Source organism: Microtus pennsylvanicus, chromosome 5, assembly GCF_037038515.1.
Source record: "Microtus pennsylvanicus isolate mMicPen1 chromosome 5, mMicPen1.hap1, whole genome shotgun sequence".
Classification (NCBI taxonomy): Eukaryota; Metazoa; Chordata; class Mammalia; order Rodentia; family Cricetidae; genus Microtus; species Microtus pennsylvanicus.
In genome coordinates this window covers 76,930,368-76,945,430 of record NC_134583.1, presented here as the reverse complement: position 1 = coordinate 76,945,430, position 15,063 = coordinate 76,930,368, and the positions used below count along the sequence as shown (strand labels likewise).

The window sequence follows — 15,063 nt, the reverse complement described above, 5'->3', positions numbered from 1 at the left end:
ACTAAACGTGGACCTTTCCAATTAGGCTAGACAAACTGGAGCAAGACTCAGAGGTCAGAGGTCATCCCAGCTCTGGGGTTACAGACACATGTCACCATGCCTGGCTTCTTACATGGGTGACGGGGATTTGAACTGAGGTCCCCACGCTTGCAGAGCAAGCACCTTAGCCACTGGGCCTCTCTCCAGCCCTTAGCTCCTGTCTCACTATCATCTTACCCTCCTTCCCCAGCCTCCTTACTGAAAACAGCCATGTCCACAGCCCTATAACCATCCCCACAGACCAGATAAACAAAGCCGAAAGGCTGTCCTCACTTGCTCTTTTAATTTGTACAGACGCTCACTTTCCCTGAGACATCTTCAGCCTGACACCGTGGCTAATTTTATTTTCATGCATCTTGATACAGTGTTTAAACACCACCCAAAAGTGCCTTGCGCTAATTATAAGTATTTTCCAGTGTAACCTTTCTACACGGATGTCCCCACCTAGAACCAGACCCCACACTGTACCAACACTAACATGATGGCTGGATACATTTTGATCCTGTGGGGGGCTCACCAGAAATTGGGCATCGGGAAACAAAGGCAAGGGATTGGGATCTTTGCTGAATATTAACCTCAAATTCCAGATTGAACTGAGATCCTGGCAGAGGAAAATGAAGCGTAAGTTGTGTATGCTATGGGCCCTCTGTGAAAGGCAGATGGAGGGACTGGGGACATGGCTCAGGAGAGTGTTTGCCACACAAGCACGGGGACCTGAGCGTCAGCCACAGATCATATTTAACCGTCCAGGAGTGGTGGACTATGCTTATAAAGCCAGTGCTGGAGAGGAGACAAGAAGAGGATCCTGGGACTTCGCTGGCTAGTCAACCTGAACAGAGCAGGGAATTCTGGGCCAACTGAGACATCCTGTCTCAAAAAAGAAAAAGAAAAATCTGAGGTTGTCCTCTGACCTCCACATGCGCCCATGCTCGAGCATAGTCACACACACACACACACACACACACACACACAGAGAGAGAGAGAGAGAGAGAGAGAGAGAGAGAGAGAGAGAGAGAGAGAGAGAGAATCTAACACAAAGGTTACTTTGATAAGATTTTTCTCCATAGCAAAACCCTCTATGAATCCCTAAAACTAACTTAAAGCATTCTGTCATAGGAATTCCCCAGGACTCGTAGCAGTGAGAAATAAGACAGCCATATAGCCATGCCCTTGCACTGTGCTCCTAGGTGGTGCCCAGTTCCAGGAAGGCCACCCGCTGTGCCCTCCTCACAGGGTGAGGCCATCCCCAACACTGAACAACAACAAAGAGAAAACACCAGGCATTTGGGGGCTTTAGCTATTACTCATAGCCAAAGAATGACATGCCATTCCATGCGGGCTCAAGGACCCACTCTCCAGGCCTCTCTGCCCCGGGGCAGGAATGTGGAAGGGAAAAGCCACCAAAGGCTCTAGGCAGCCACAGCTGCCCATGGAGCTGCTGGCTCCAGGTCAGCACATTCACTTGGCCAACTCTAGTGTCCTCAGCCAGAGGCTAAGCAGCCCTGGCTGCGAGGTTCTGAGTGGAACAAACAGAGCTGACACAGTGTGGGGTGTGGGTGGGGAAGGGAGCCAGGGCAAGTGGCTGTGGGGGAATCCACCCACTGAGAAGCGTTGTCTGTGATGCTGGCACCTGCCTGGGCCTGGTGCTTTGGTCTCCTTTACAGAGTGAAACACTGGGCTCTCCTTGCAGCAAACTGGAGCTCTTGAAAAGCAAACCCAGGACAGTCATATCGTATATGGCAGAGGTGGTCTAGGGCAGAGTTGGGGCAACTGCCCAACCAAAATGGCAAAAATAGACAATAGCCCCTAACAAGCACCGTAACTTCAGCAACACCTGAAAAAAGAAACCAGGGCTTCTGGAAAGAGAGGTCTTCGGGTTCGTGTGGACGGTCCAGGGCCTGAGCATAGCCAACTCTGTATCCCAGACCCCTTCCCACAGGGGTTGCTAAGCCTGGTGGAGCTCCAAAGGGTTAGCCCCTTAAGGAACAGGCCTTCATGGCATCCCAGAGGGCAGACAGATGTGGGAGCTGGATTCCATAAGAAGGGTCCTTGGGTAAGGGTAGTCAGAATGCTGGTGTTTGTCTACCTGGAGGTGCAGCAAAGAGAACAAGATGAGCAAGAGGCTCTGCAGGAATGAGAGGGCTGGCAGTATTGCACCAGGCAGCGTGTCTTCTCTCAGTCCTGCACAGCCTGTTTTCTTTAAAGGAGTAACCTTGAGACCAGACCTGGCCACACCACAGACGACGTGCCCTGGTCCACTCTATCCAGCTGCTTCCCCCGAGTGCTTTCTTGACGGGGCAGAGGCGCTCAAACAGATGGCACTTTGGGCTTGTCCAGAACGAACATCTTTCTGGGTTCCGCAGCTGTACCCACCCATTCTCCTGGCTACCCTCCTGCCCTTTTCTATAGTGGAAGAGCCTGGCCTCATTCTTGGGACTCTTCAGAGGCCCTAGAGTTCTGGCCCTGGCCACATGCTGAGATTCTTGCCAAAGCTTTGTAAAGCCTGTGACTTCTGTCCTAACTGTAAAAAGCTACAGTGAATACAAGGGGGTGGGGCTCTGGAAACACCCTGGAGGCTCTAAAGGATGAGCCAACAGCCTCTCACAGTCTGGATTTTTAAATGACATTAAATCACTACACAGGTGCTCACAGGGGAGCGTGCAGGCCCGCTGCTCACGCTCTCACCTCCAGAGACCTGAGTTCAGTGTCCTCCCTCCCCCCGGTCTGAGGGCACTGCCCTGTGCCCTCTCCCACCCTATGGATGAACCACACCAACTGAGGAGAATGCAGAATGTGAGGGGCCCTGAGGGAGTCTTCTGTCATCTGCTCTCATCCCACCACTACGGTTTGAGTACAGCCCCTGAAGGTTTACCTATGTGTGAACCACATGGTTTGAATGGGGCCGATTCCATCCCTAACCCCAAGGAGAACACGTGAACTCAAGGCTAGAAAAGTATCAGTTAGCCAGCCCTGCCCGTAGAGGAAATTTAGAAAAAGACCTACCGTTCCAGAATGGCCTTTCAGAGCAAGGAAACTCTCAATAGATTCAATTTTAGGTTGGCCCTGTTGGGATACACGATCTCCTTGTACAGGGCAGTCTGGATGAGAGACTGCTGGAGACACCATTGTGGCACCAATGGTTGAGCTGAGAGCACTCTCTGGGCCTGGGCCCTGCTGTTTCTGAGCCCTCAGCTCCCTCAGCCAGTGAGTGAGCCTGATCATGACCTTGAGGGAATTATGTTGTGTTTCACCTCTCACACTCCTTGGTGTTCTGACACAAAGCTGGCGACAGACTCTGGCTCTAAGTGGAGAGATAAAACTGTTGGACAAACCTCTCAAATGCCCAACAACCAAAGCAAAATGCAGGCAGTGGCATCCTTTGGCCGTAAGCTGGAAAGGCTTGTGCAGAAAGTGTGGTTCTTATTGTGTTAGGACATCTGAAGAAGGTGACTGAGAAGATAAAGGGTGACAGTCTTTCCTTTTCTATTTGAAGACGATGACTTTCTGGGCTGGTTCTTCACTGTGCAGGGTGAGCTCTAATGCAGGTGTGCACGGGGCCCTTCCCCTTCTCGCATCCCACACATCCCTGCCGAGGCCCCAAGAGAGAAGAAGGCTGCCTGCTATTCTTAGGGACAGACATCCCCATATGGTACTCTGTGATGGCCCTCCCTTACTCAGAGTTGGGGTTCATTCCTATGCTCCCCCAGATTCTAGCCTTGGTAGTAGATGGGGGCCATGACTGTTCGTACTTGCCCATATGAACAGTTACATCTCTCCCAGCTCCCTGGGAACCTGGCTTTGAGGATGAAGAACCAACAGACTGAGCCTTAAGTGAGACTCCAGTAGTCTTCACCGAGAGGCAGAATCAAAAGCCTGAAGTCCCTCTTTGCAGTGGGGCCTGGGCCTCTTCTCAGGGAGTCTCTGGTTTTAACCATTGCATCCTACCCTAGGTACTAGAAACCAGTTCCTCCTCTGTCAATGTACTTTCTAAGTCCCTTACAGTTGAACATTTTACCTAAAATCATTCTAGCAAGGAGCCTAGAGCCATCATTCCTGGCATGGCTACCCTCTCCATCTGCCAGGTTAAAAACCCAGCTTGGTAAATTGAGCCTTCCTGCTCCAGCTTCCAAGATCCCAAGCCACCAAGGAAAGGACACCAACCTTCAGGCGTTACCAATCCTTGCTATCCTGAACATATGCACACACACAGAAGCCTAGGCTAAACACAGTAGCCAGAATCCCTGCCATTGATCTTTGCCCGGCGCAATCCCATCCATTCATGCTGTGCATTTGAATAAAACAAACAATAAATCATTTGCTAAACAAAGCACACCGTGCAAGAGACAGGTCCCCGGGCTGCTGCTGAAACTCCTCCTGGAAGCAGTTTACTGGGTAAATTACGGAGGCCCAGCAGAGCAGAGGGTGACTACAGCACCACCCAGGTCCCGCTCAAGGATGGACCTCGCTTTTGCTCAGCAGGTACAGGGCTTCCTTCAGGCTCAGGAAGGGGGAATGAAGGATCAGTCCATCCAGCTCAGAATGAGAAAGAGATGCTGAACCGCTGATCCCTGAAGTGAGTCTTGGGGCTCCAGGGAAGGCTTACTTTCCTTAACTTCCTGCTGACAGGCCCCATCTCTCACCAGGAAGATGAAGCACATTGCATCCTCAGCCGGGGAAGGCAGGAGGTGACTTCAGCTGTTGGCAAACAGAAAGATTCACACAGAAAAATCTATTTCTGGTGATGGTAAAAACACATGAGGGAAGTCGCTGAGAAAATAACTAGAATGGAGTGGTTCTTTTTTCTCTTTGTATTTGGTAAAAAAAAAAAAAAAAACAACAACAAAACATGCCTTTTCAGGATTGCTTCATCAACATGCAGTATGTTCAGACTCATATGCACAGACACCCAGCCATGTCTGTGTTTCATACCTAGACACTGCCCTGTGTGGTTGGGCAGGTACCCGGGTCAGGATGGACAGGCAGAACAAGAACTGAAGCTTAGTCTAGTGACTTTGCTGCTGACCACCATGACTTTAGACCGGGAGCCATCCAGAGAGCTTCCCTTCTGCAGATAGACAACAGGCAGCCAAGGCCTGCAGTTTGATGTTCAGTCAGTTCTTCACTCTTGGGAAACAGACACTCAACACTCCACGGGTCAAACCTCGCCTGGTGGCTCCTTCCTTGCTCTTGCTTGAATTGGGCCCCTTTCCTTATCCTGCAAGGTGAGATCAGCCAGGGTTTTGTCAGCGCTGTGACACTCTCACGGCCTTGGCTCTGAAAACATCACCCATCTTCAAGCCTTTTCCCAAGGTCTCGTTCCTCCCTCTTCCAGAACTTTCATGGTTTCTACATAGATTTCCCCCAATTTCAAAGGAAACTTAAAATGTGGGCTCCTGGATAGGCTGAGGTCCTTGGATGAACGTCGTGGACTACAGGACAAATGAAAACGTAAGCTTTGTCTCCCAAGGAGGTCAAGGTTTCCCACTAGCAACCCTATAAGCCTACTCATAGCAGCTTTGGTTGTGGGAGCAGGTGCCACTCCGACCCTAGGGAGCATTTATCTCTGATGTGACAGCTTTTGCTGAGCTGTAAGAAGATGAACAGCTTATCACAGAGAGGCAGTTTTCTGTAAAAGGCTCTTTGCTTCTATTGGACAGACCCAACCCCCTACCCAAGAGAGTCAAGGGCTCACACTGTGCACCCCACATTCCCCACAGCATGGCCTCACCCTTGACCTTTGAGCCAGCATCTGCTCCAGCAACACCTGGTCACCCCAGCCAGAAACTCTGGGTCTTGGTTCTTGGAGTGCCTCTTGACCAATGTGATAAAATAGCCTAAGAACTCACCCCGTGGCCTCAGTTTCCCCACACTAAACCTCTGCTCGGGGTCACACCATAGCCAGATCTTTCCTTTGTCTCCAGCCACGTCACAAGCATGGACCACCATATTCAGTACTTTATGCATATCAGTGCTTTACCTACTGAGCCATCAACCTAGCTCCAAACTCACAAGTTTCATGATGAGGAGGAGGTCACTCAAGACTCTCAAACCCATGAAAGTGGTCGACAAACATTTTTTTTTCTGCAGATGGAATCGGCAGCATGCTGCAGAATCCCCAAGGGGGTCACTGGTTCCTCAGGCAGCTCCAGACACTTAGCTGGTGCCCTTGTGAATGCTGAGCTCCAAAGCACCGTGTTTCCTATGCCTTCCTCACTGACCCTTCTCCAGCTGCATCTAGACACCTGCTGTTCCCCAGGCCAGAGAAACCACTTCCCACTGCTGGGCAAGCGTACAGAAGCCTCTCTGTCTGAACTATTTCAGTCCTGTAGACTGCCAAGAAAACATCCACACCCAAGCCTGTTCTCCGTAATGAAGCCCTTCCAGTTCCCACTGCTTAAGGCCATTCCACCTGCTCTGCCCCACCTCTGCAGCGATCCCTCGGGATGGTAGGTTCTGTGCCCCTGTGGACCTGGGGCATCCAGAGGGCAGGCACGGTCATAACTTCAGTGTTAAGCACAGAATGCATATCATCTAAACGTTCGATAGAGATTTAAGCATTCCATTTGCCTCTTCTTGCAGGCTCTCAAATGCCGCTAGTATTTGGGGAAAACTCAGAAAGAGCCTTTGAAATATTTCTAGCTTGCTAAGAACAGGCCTAACTCGGCTCAACACAGAGCAAAATTATTAAATTTCCCACTCTTGTACTTTTGAGTCCAAGTCGGGGCTTTGCTCAAAGAAATTCAAATGAGCATGCTGATAACACCACCAACAGAGGACCACTGTGTTGAAGCCCGCTGTGTGCGCAAAGAGAAATGTATTGAATCACGGATGCACTTGGTTGAGAGCCACTAGCAGCTCAGCAAAGAACGCGAAGTCAACAGCGGCTGGAAAGTAAGGGCAGGGTCACGGGTGCATCGCACAACAGCCCCCATGCATCACTCCAGTGCCTGCTGCCCATGAAGGATGCTCTCAGGTCCCCCAAAACCACTCGCCGAGGACTGGGCTCAGGCAGGAGGAGGATTCCTTCGACTTGTAACAGTGCAGGATGATGTGGCTGGAAACGAAGGAGGTCTTTTTGTCATTGTTATTGTTTTCGTTTTTTATCAGTGAACTTCACAGTACACGCAGGACTGTTGGAGGAGTTTTGTTTATCTGTGAAGCTAAATGTTTTGTTCTCTTTGAGAGAACATTTATAAGCTTTACATTCATTAAAAAATAAAAAGTACCCTAAAGCAACAATTCCCTGGCCCAGACTGAGTTTATGTATATCCTTGATCACAACAGAAAGGACATATACTTTCTGGCTGTTTATTAATTTACACTGACTGCCTCCTCTGTAACTGGGAAAGAACTTCTACTTCAGAGAACCAAGGTGTTTGGACCTGAATTCTATGGCTGACGCAACCATGTGCCACCATGTTTTCTAAACTGTCTCAAGCCGGGCCTGATTCTTATCTTCTGCTTGGGTGTGCCCAAGATATAAGACTCAGCATCCCCACTTGAAAGGACGTGTGCAGATTGCGGTCCTCCTGGCTAGCAGGAGTGAGAGACAGAAGTGTGGTCCTCTGAGAATCTAGCTTACTCCTTCATTGCCTAGCTCAATTACTTCCCTCTTTCTCTTTCTTCTCCCTCAGTCCCTCCTGGCTCCTCCCTGTTTGTAGATGATGAGGGTGGAGGGCGATTGGAGAGGAACTTGGATAAGAAGTACTCTAAGTTAGACTCGAGCCTCCCTTACCCCAGGGCTCCCCATGAGTCCCTAGGGAACCTGGAAAGCAGTCCAGGGCATTCTGTAGAAGGGGGCACTTCATCCATAAAAGAAGCTAGAGGCTTTCCCACTTCTAAAGACCCACCCCTTTCCCCCTCAAATCAACTAGCCTGTGGCCTGCAGTGTGTTCTGGAACACGTGACTGATATAAAGCTGCTAGAGCCAGGCTAGTTGTGAGAAACTGTGCCACAAGAAAAAAAAACTGACCACTGGTGTCGTCCAATCCTTATCAGAGCCCTTGTCTGCTTCCAGGTGCCCTCCTCCACCCACAGGGACGTGGGCTGCCTCCAAGATGCGATGCTCAGCTTCCTTGAAAAAGACATGGTCCTCCCTCTGGGTGGAAACCCACCTGTTAGGAAATCTCAATGACAGAACTAAAAGCTGGTTTCTGTGGTAGGGATTTCAGACAAACAGGAGGGAAATCTTCAGGCGGGGTATCAAATCGTGCAGAGAGGAGTGTGTCCAGCTCTGAAACTGGTTGGTCTCTTTAAACTGGAGAAGAAAGGAAGGTCAAAGCTGTCAAGCTTCACAAGGAACCTGTGGCAGACAGGACTGCCTCCCTCCCAGTCCCCACTCAGAGGGGGAGGGGACGTCTTGCTCCCCACACAGCACTTGGGCCTGCTGGCCTTGAGTCAAGGTCAGGGCCTTGTGTGCACAGAGCACACAGCCCCCAAAGCAAACTGATTAGAGACTGGCTGGAGAGATACAGCTTGGAAACTCCAGGTCCTTGGAGATGGAGACAAAATAACATGCCACAGTCTGAAGGCCACTTATCATAATAAACTGCAATCAAGCATCCATAAACAATAATCCAAAAATCTAGTTGAGAGGAGAAAAAAAAACCGGAACTAATTTTCTCCCGAGTACAAATGGTGACTAATGTCCAGCTGGAAGCATCCAAATAGATCCAAATCCTAACAAAAATTATGTCTGTTTCTCGACCAGAAACCCAACACCTGCCCCAAGGACAACATTACAGAGTGTTGGATGCACTCAAGACCTTGGTTCAAGGGCCAAGGCTCCTTCTGCAAGTGTAAACCAAGTCTCTGCTGTGCCCTCTGCCACACCAGAACCTTCATACCCATCTCCATCTTTATTCTAAAGACTAGAATCACAGGGCTGTGAAGATGGCTCACTAGGTGCTTGCCCTGTAAGCATAATTACCTGAGTTCGGATCTCCAGACCCATGTAAAGCCAACTGTGGTAGCATGTACCTGTAACCTTAGCACTGGGAGATAGAGACAAGAGCATCCTTGGGCTCACTAGCCTGTCAGTCTAGACAAAACAGTGAGCTCCAGGCCACTGAGAGGACTTGGTTCAGTAATTAAAATGGGAGAGGTCTGGAGAGATGACTCAGTGTTTAAGAGTACTTGCTACTCTTGGAGAGTCCTGGGTTCAGTTCCCAGCACACACTTGGAAGCTTACAACCCCTTTAACTCCAGTTCCAGGCAATCTGACCCTGTGGGCATCAGGCACTTACGTGGTACACATACACCAAACATGTGGACAAAATACTCATATGTGGATATAAAATCAATAAGTATCTTTAAAAAGAGGATGGAGAAAGGACACCAGACATCAACCTTTGACCTCTACAAGTGCATACGTGGGTGAGTACACCTGTACGTGTATGGGGTGGGGAGACAGAGAGAGAGAGAGAGAGAGAGAGAGAGAGAGAGAGAGAGAGAGAGAGAGTCAAAGAACCACACCTACTCAGGATGACACCGAGGACCACATCCTTCTGACCCCACCACTCCAACTCAAATTGCTAGACCTGAACCTGAGTTTGTGCCATCTCCCCTGGGAAACAAAGCCATGTCTGTTCTATTTGTGGCTATGTTCCAAGCAGGGTGACATGGCTGGACAGCCCTCTGTACTTGGCCTCCTACACCCTACCTGCACAGACTCATTCATGCACCACCAGCTCCGTTCCCTTGGCCCGTGCATTCCTGCACTTCACAGCCAAACCATGCTGAGTCCCAGGCATCCTGTAACAGTCTGGCCTTCCCGAGGCAGATACAGAATCACACATGAGCTACAGGAGCTCATGGACGAGCTGTGATCCCCACACTGGACCTTCTAGGGGATCCGAGTCTGTGCTGCCCACACCCAGACCAGAGGCCCAAACAAACTATCCATCCAACACACCTCTCTTCTCCCCAAACTACTAACACCCAGACACCTGACTACAGCATGGTATTCTTCCAGCCCAGCTAAGGATCAATTTTTAATTCAGTTTTGTTCCTGTTGATGGAGAATCTATCTGTTTGGGGGAGGAAAACAAGGAACTCCCTTTTCTTATTAGTACTTGATACCAATTCCATGACAGACTAGATTAAATGTGTTCTTAGCTGTGTTTAAAAGAGATCTCAAAACAGATGACCATTCTTTAAAAATACTTTATCTGGCTCCTCCTTCATTGGGAATGAATATAAAAGGATATATTCATTTGTTTTTCTGAATTATATTGCTAAGAGTTTTTATTTCATAAGCTTCACCAAGCCCTTTGAAGCATTTATTTATGTAGCTGGAAGAAAGGGACCCACATTTCTGGCAGGGAGCCAGGTGCAATGAGTACAGAGGCTGTGAACCACATCAAAAGTCCCTGCATGGCACACCTGGATGGGGTGGACACCAACTGGCGAGATTTGGGAAACAACAGCAGGAACAGAGAAAAGAGAAGGAGGCTGGCCGGGTGGATAATTCCCAAAGGAGGACTCTCCCAGCCTGCATCTAGCAGCGGGAGAAATAGAAGTATTTTATAAACCACTATCACCTTAGGTGTGGTTTATAACTCCCAACCATCTGGAGGGCAGGTGGAATCTGATTAGAGGTCCATGAGCCAGGAAAGGTTCACAGCTACCCCAGAGGTGCCCCAGAGATGCCCCCATAGCCTCCCTGTTCTTTGGGGGAAAGAATTAAGCTCAGAGGGTATTGGGGGCCATGTACAGCTTCAAGGTTTTATGTTATGATTGCAAGACTGACCTTATGCCCTGATTCCACATGCTTTGTTCTGGGCTACACTGCCTCTTGGTGCTGGAGGGTTACCTTGTTTCTACCTGGCTTCACACCTGGCATGGTTTAATTCAGGCCACAAACCCAGGCTAATGTCCAAAGCAAATTGTATTTTTGCCTCCCGGATCACTAACACCGGAGTCAGTGGTGCGTGTTGAAGAATGGATTCCCTTCTGGTGCACAGGTATGTGGAAGCATTGAGATTAAGTACCTAATTCATGCAAACTTCACATGGTCATCCAGCGCATTGTGCAAAAGTTAAAGCTGCCTAGTGTGTCATGTCATATTGATTTGAACTAGTCCACAAAGAAAGACTATTCTTACTGATACAAATTTTGTTCATTCAAATCTTCGTGCATATGTGTGTCTGGGGGTGGCGCACATACATGTGATGTATGTGAAGGCCAGAGGACAACCTTTAGTGTCGTTTCTCAAATACCACCTGCTGATTCTGAAGCAGGGACTCTCATTAGCCTAAAGCTCACCAAATAGGCTAGACTACCCGATCTGGGAATACAAGCCTCAGAGCTGGGAATGCAAGTGTGCCATGCCACACCTGGCCCATTTTATGTATGTTCTTGGGCTCGAACTCAGGTCCTCTTGTTTGTAAGGCAAACACTTTCCCCACTGAGCCGGTCCCACACTAGTTTTTAACACATATGATGTATAGAGCATTAGGTATTTCAGGAGAACATATCTAGCTTCCTGGGTGAGGACCACATGCTTTCTAGTCTTTATGTATCCTCTGCCGCCACCTCCGCACCCCTGCAAGGTTAAGACGGGCAGTCCACTCCTGCGGAATGAGCGGCGTGGTCTGAACTTGAGCCATTTAATCAAGGCCACACCAGAGGATTTGAATACAAGTCTGAACCCAAAGTCCACGGTCTCAGAGACACATTCCTTATTGGAGAAGCTGAACTGTTGAAACGAATCAATGGAAACCTAAAACAGACTAGAACAAGTAATTTACAACAGGGCCAAGTGTCCTTCCATAGAGTCAACAAGAAAAGGGATTACTCTAGCACAGAGGGTCTAAGGAGGTGTGGGGGAGGCTAAGACACTTGGGCAAAGTGAGCTGGAGGCTGAACAGGCTCCAAGTCTTGTAGCAGGTGGCCTTCAAGGGAGGCGAGGCCACAGCTCCATTTGCTAGGAGAGACAGCAAACCAAGGATGACCTACATCGCACAGGACTTTCTCAAGTGACACTCAGGTGTTGAAGAGGCCCAGCTCTCTCCTAACAGCTACATTCACTTCTGTTTTGGAGCAGAGCCTCCCCAGGTGTGACTCAGACAGAATAAACGAGAAAATGTTTTAGGAAGGGCAGGGAATGCATGCAGCTCTTATTTCCATCCTGCTCCAAAACCTGCCTCCTTGGGAGGTCCTCTAGGGTCTCTTCAGCTCAGCATCCCCTCAGGAACTGGCCCTGCAGCTCCCATATAGACTGCTCTCCCCTCTCCATGAGCCAATGCACGTTAGTATATATTGCAGCAGACACTAGTGAAACAGAGATGTTCACGCACACAAGCACACACGCTCCAGAGACTGAACTCACAGCACCGTGCTAACATAAGACTGAGCTCACACCCCTTTCCAAAGCAGAAAGGAAGCTAGTGTGTTTAGAAGGATGAAGAAAGCATTGGGGGAAATTAAGGGGCCACAAAGTGACACCTTTGACTTGGCACATGACACCCCAGGAGGCACATGACACCCCAGAAGAAAGTATCAGGTGTACTGCAGAGGGTGCCTCAGCCTATAAATTTTCCTCTGACCAACAGGGGGGTGGTTTCAATAAATGAATGGCCTCCCTGGTGGAGTCCTGAGGAACAATGCAGAGCTTAATTTGACCAACTGAAACGGGTGGATTCACGACCCTTCCCATACCTGCCTGAACTTCCTCAGGGCTAAAAGAACTGCACGAAGGAATGCCTGGGGCTGAAGCGATCACTTCCAGGACAGAGTTCCAAATCTTCCTCCAGGCTTCCTCAGAGGTAGCTAGAACTGCTGACCCAGGAGTCCCGCTGCACAGATTGTGTCTCCTTAGCAGGAACAAATGGGTTTTCAGCCTGGGAAGCAACGACCTGCTCTGTTCTCACCTTGTGACCCCACGGGGCTCCAGGAAGCTTCCGAGCAGCCAGTGCCTCCCTCACTGACCTTCAGGGCTGATTTGCCTGAGGGGTTCTGGATCATCCAATGAGTTTATCCAGTGACCTGGTCTTTCACTGAGACAAACAGCTACCAACATCCAAACCAGAAAACTGTTGGGCTGTGTTGAGGGCATCACAGACAACATTAACTCTGAGAAACTAGGACCTGAGCCCCCAGGTGGCGTTCAGGAGGCCAGGGCCTGGCTTCAGGTTCTTCTCCCTGACAGTGTGGGCCTCCACTTTAGGCAAACCAACACCTGGCCTTTTGTTTCCCCGGCCCTTGAACTTGCACTGGGAAACCCCATCGTCCATCTATTGTCAAAAAAAGAGTTCTGTTCACTTTTTCCATATCCTGAAAGCTGAGGGACCCTGGCAAGCACCAGCAACCCACTGTTTCACCCCCCCCCTTGGTTTAGTGCCCCAGTTTTAAAAAGACACTCCCACCTCCTTCATCCCCCTAACTCCACTTCAACTAAGCACCGATTTTTAAGTTGTAGGGAGAAAAAGATAAACATTGTTGGAAAGATGCCTGGGCACCTTGGGTCACAAGTCTCTTCTGTACAAGGACGTTACTGACTGAACAGAGACAGCAATTTCTAGAACACATGAGCATCATTTGCTGATCTTCCTTCAAACTCCGTGACACAGTCAAGGCCACCCATTTCTTTCCTTCAGTTTCTGAGGTTCCAACACTCAGAAAGTCGTTGTAACTCAATATAAACCAATAATGGGATTCTGCAGGCACTACGGTCTAACCTCTCTAGAAAGATACTTTATGCCTGGAAGGAATTTAGGTCAGGTTCAGTCCTTAGTCCTTGGGCTTGGCTCTGCCTCATCACCCTGTGGGTCTCCCAGCCTTCCCCAGATGGTCCTGGGAGGCACCAAGATGGGTACCACTGGCCTTTGGCTCCAGGACCTCCTCAAGGCACAGCACTGACTGTAATTCCCGAAGTGAGAACTGGGCTACCTGCAGGTTTCCCAACCATGACTCTGAATCCCCAACTGACTGGGCCCCAGCATCCTCAGTATCCCCGCAGCGCCCCTGCTGCTCCGGGAGTTGGCGCAGCTGGAGTCACTTTCTGGAAATGCTCCAGTCTCAAGCCCTGGGTACTCAGCCCCTAAAACACCGGTTGGCACCCCCTCCCTTTTCCACAGCGTTCACACACGTCGTTGGGTCCCTGTCACCCTCACACAGTCGCCACCCGCAGACACACGCCCTCCGCTTAGCTATTCACCAAGAAGAGCTGCCGAGGTGACAGCCAAGTTGGGACTGCGCCTCGGTCAGGTGGCCAGGGTCGCACGGTCTCCAGTCGCCGGCACCCCGCACACTAGGAGAGTGGCAAGGACCTGACTCGGACGCAACACGACCCGTTTCTCCCACGGCAATGGCCCAGGCTGTCCCGGTCTGTTCAAGGTGCACGGGGTGCACGGCCACCTCGGTACTCAATGTCACCAGCCCACACCGCGCCACTTACCTCCCAGGGACCGGTGCTGTCGCGCCTATCGCGCCGCCGCGGCGACTCCGCATCTCCCGGGCGCCCGCCCGCCGCGCTCCGCTCCGGGGCGCCCGCTGTTCCCGCCGGTGCGAGGGAGGGTCGTGGGGACGCGCGGGGGCAGCGAGGTCCTCGCGCCACCGGCGAGTTCTCCCGTCGCCAGCAGCCCACAGCCCGCAGCCCCACAGCCCCACAGCTCCACAGCCCGCAGAGGAGCAGGAAATCTGTCTGGCCGGGTCCGGCCGCCTCCAGCGCTGGGCTAGGTCTCCGGCTCTGGCTCCAGCTCCACGGCGGGGGCGGGGCCCTGGCGCTGCGAGGGGCGACGGCGACGCCTGGTGCCTGGCTCAGGGAGCGCACCGCGGGCGCCCGCCCTCCTGGGGCTGTGGCTTCTACACTCGGACGCCGCAGGCGCGTGCGCTCTCTGTGGCGCCCCTTTCCTGGCCGTCGGCCCGGACAGAGGGTACCGTGGAGGGTGCCAAGGGGTGATGACACTTAGACCAACCGGAAAAAAAAACCTCAGGCTCCCTTCCTGTTCATGTTTAGCCTTGGTCCTGGACACCAGGAAGTAGCCTGCCTGCTGAACTGGGATGCACTTCACTGGTAAAGCT

At 50.8% G+C, this 15,063-nt stretch overlaps 1 protein-coding gene across 1 annotated transcript in view; it reads right to left on the bottom strand.

The window, feature by feature from the left end:
• The window catches only part of Ptpre (protein tyrosine phosphatase receptor type E), a 146,670-nt gene extending 131,959 nt beyond the window's left edge, over nt 1-14,711 (bottom strand). The window contains exon 1 of the mRNA XM_075972586.1: nt 14,438-14,711. The gene's annotated coding sequence lies outside the window, so the exon portion shown is untranslated. The remainder of the gene's footprint in view (nt 1-14,437) is intronic.
• Nucleotides 14,712-15,063: the final 352 nt, after the last annotated feature.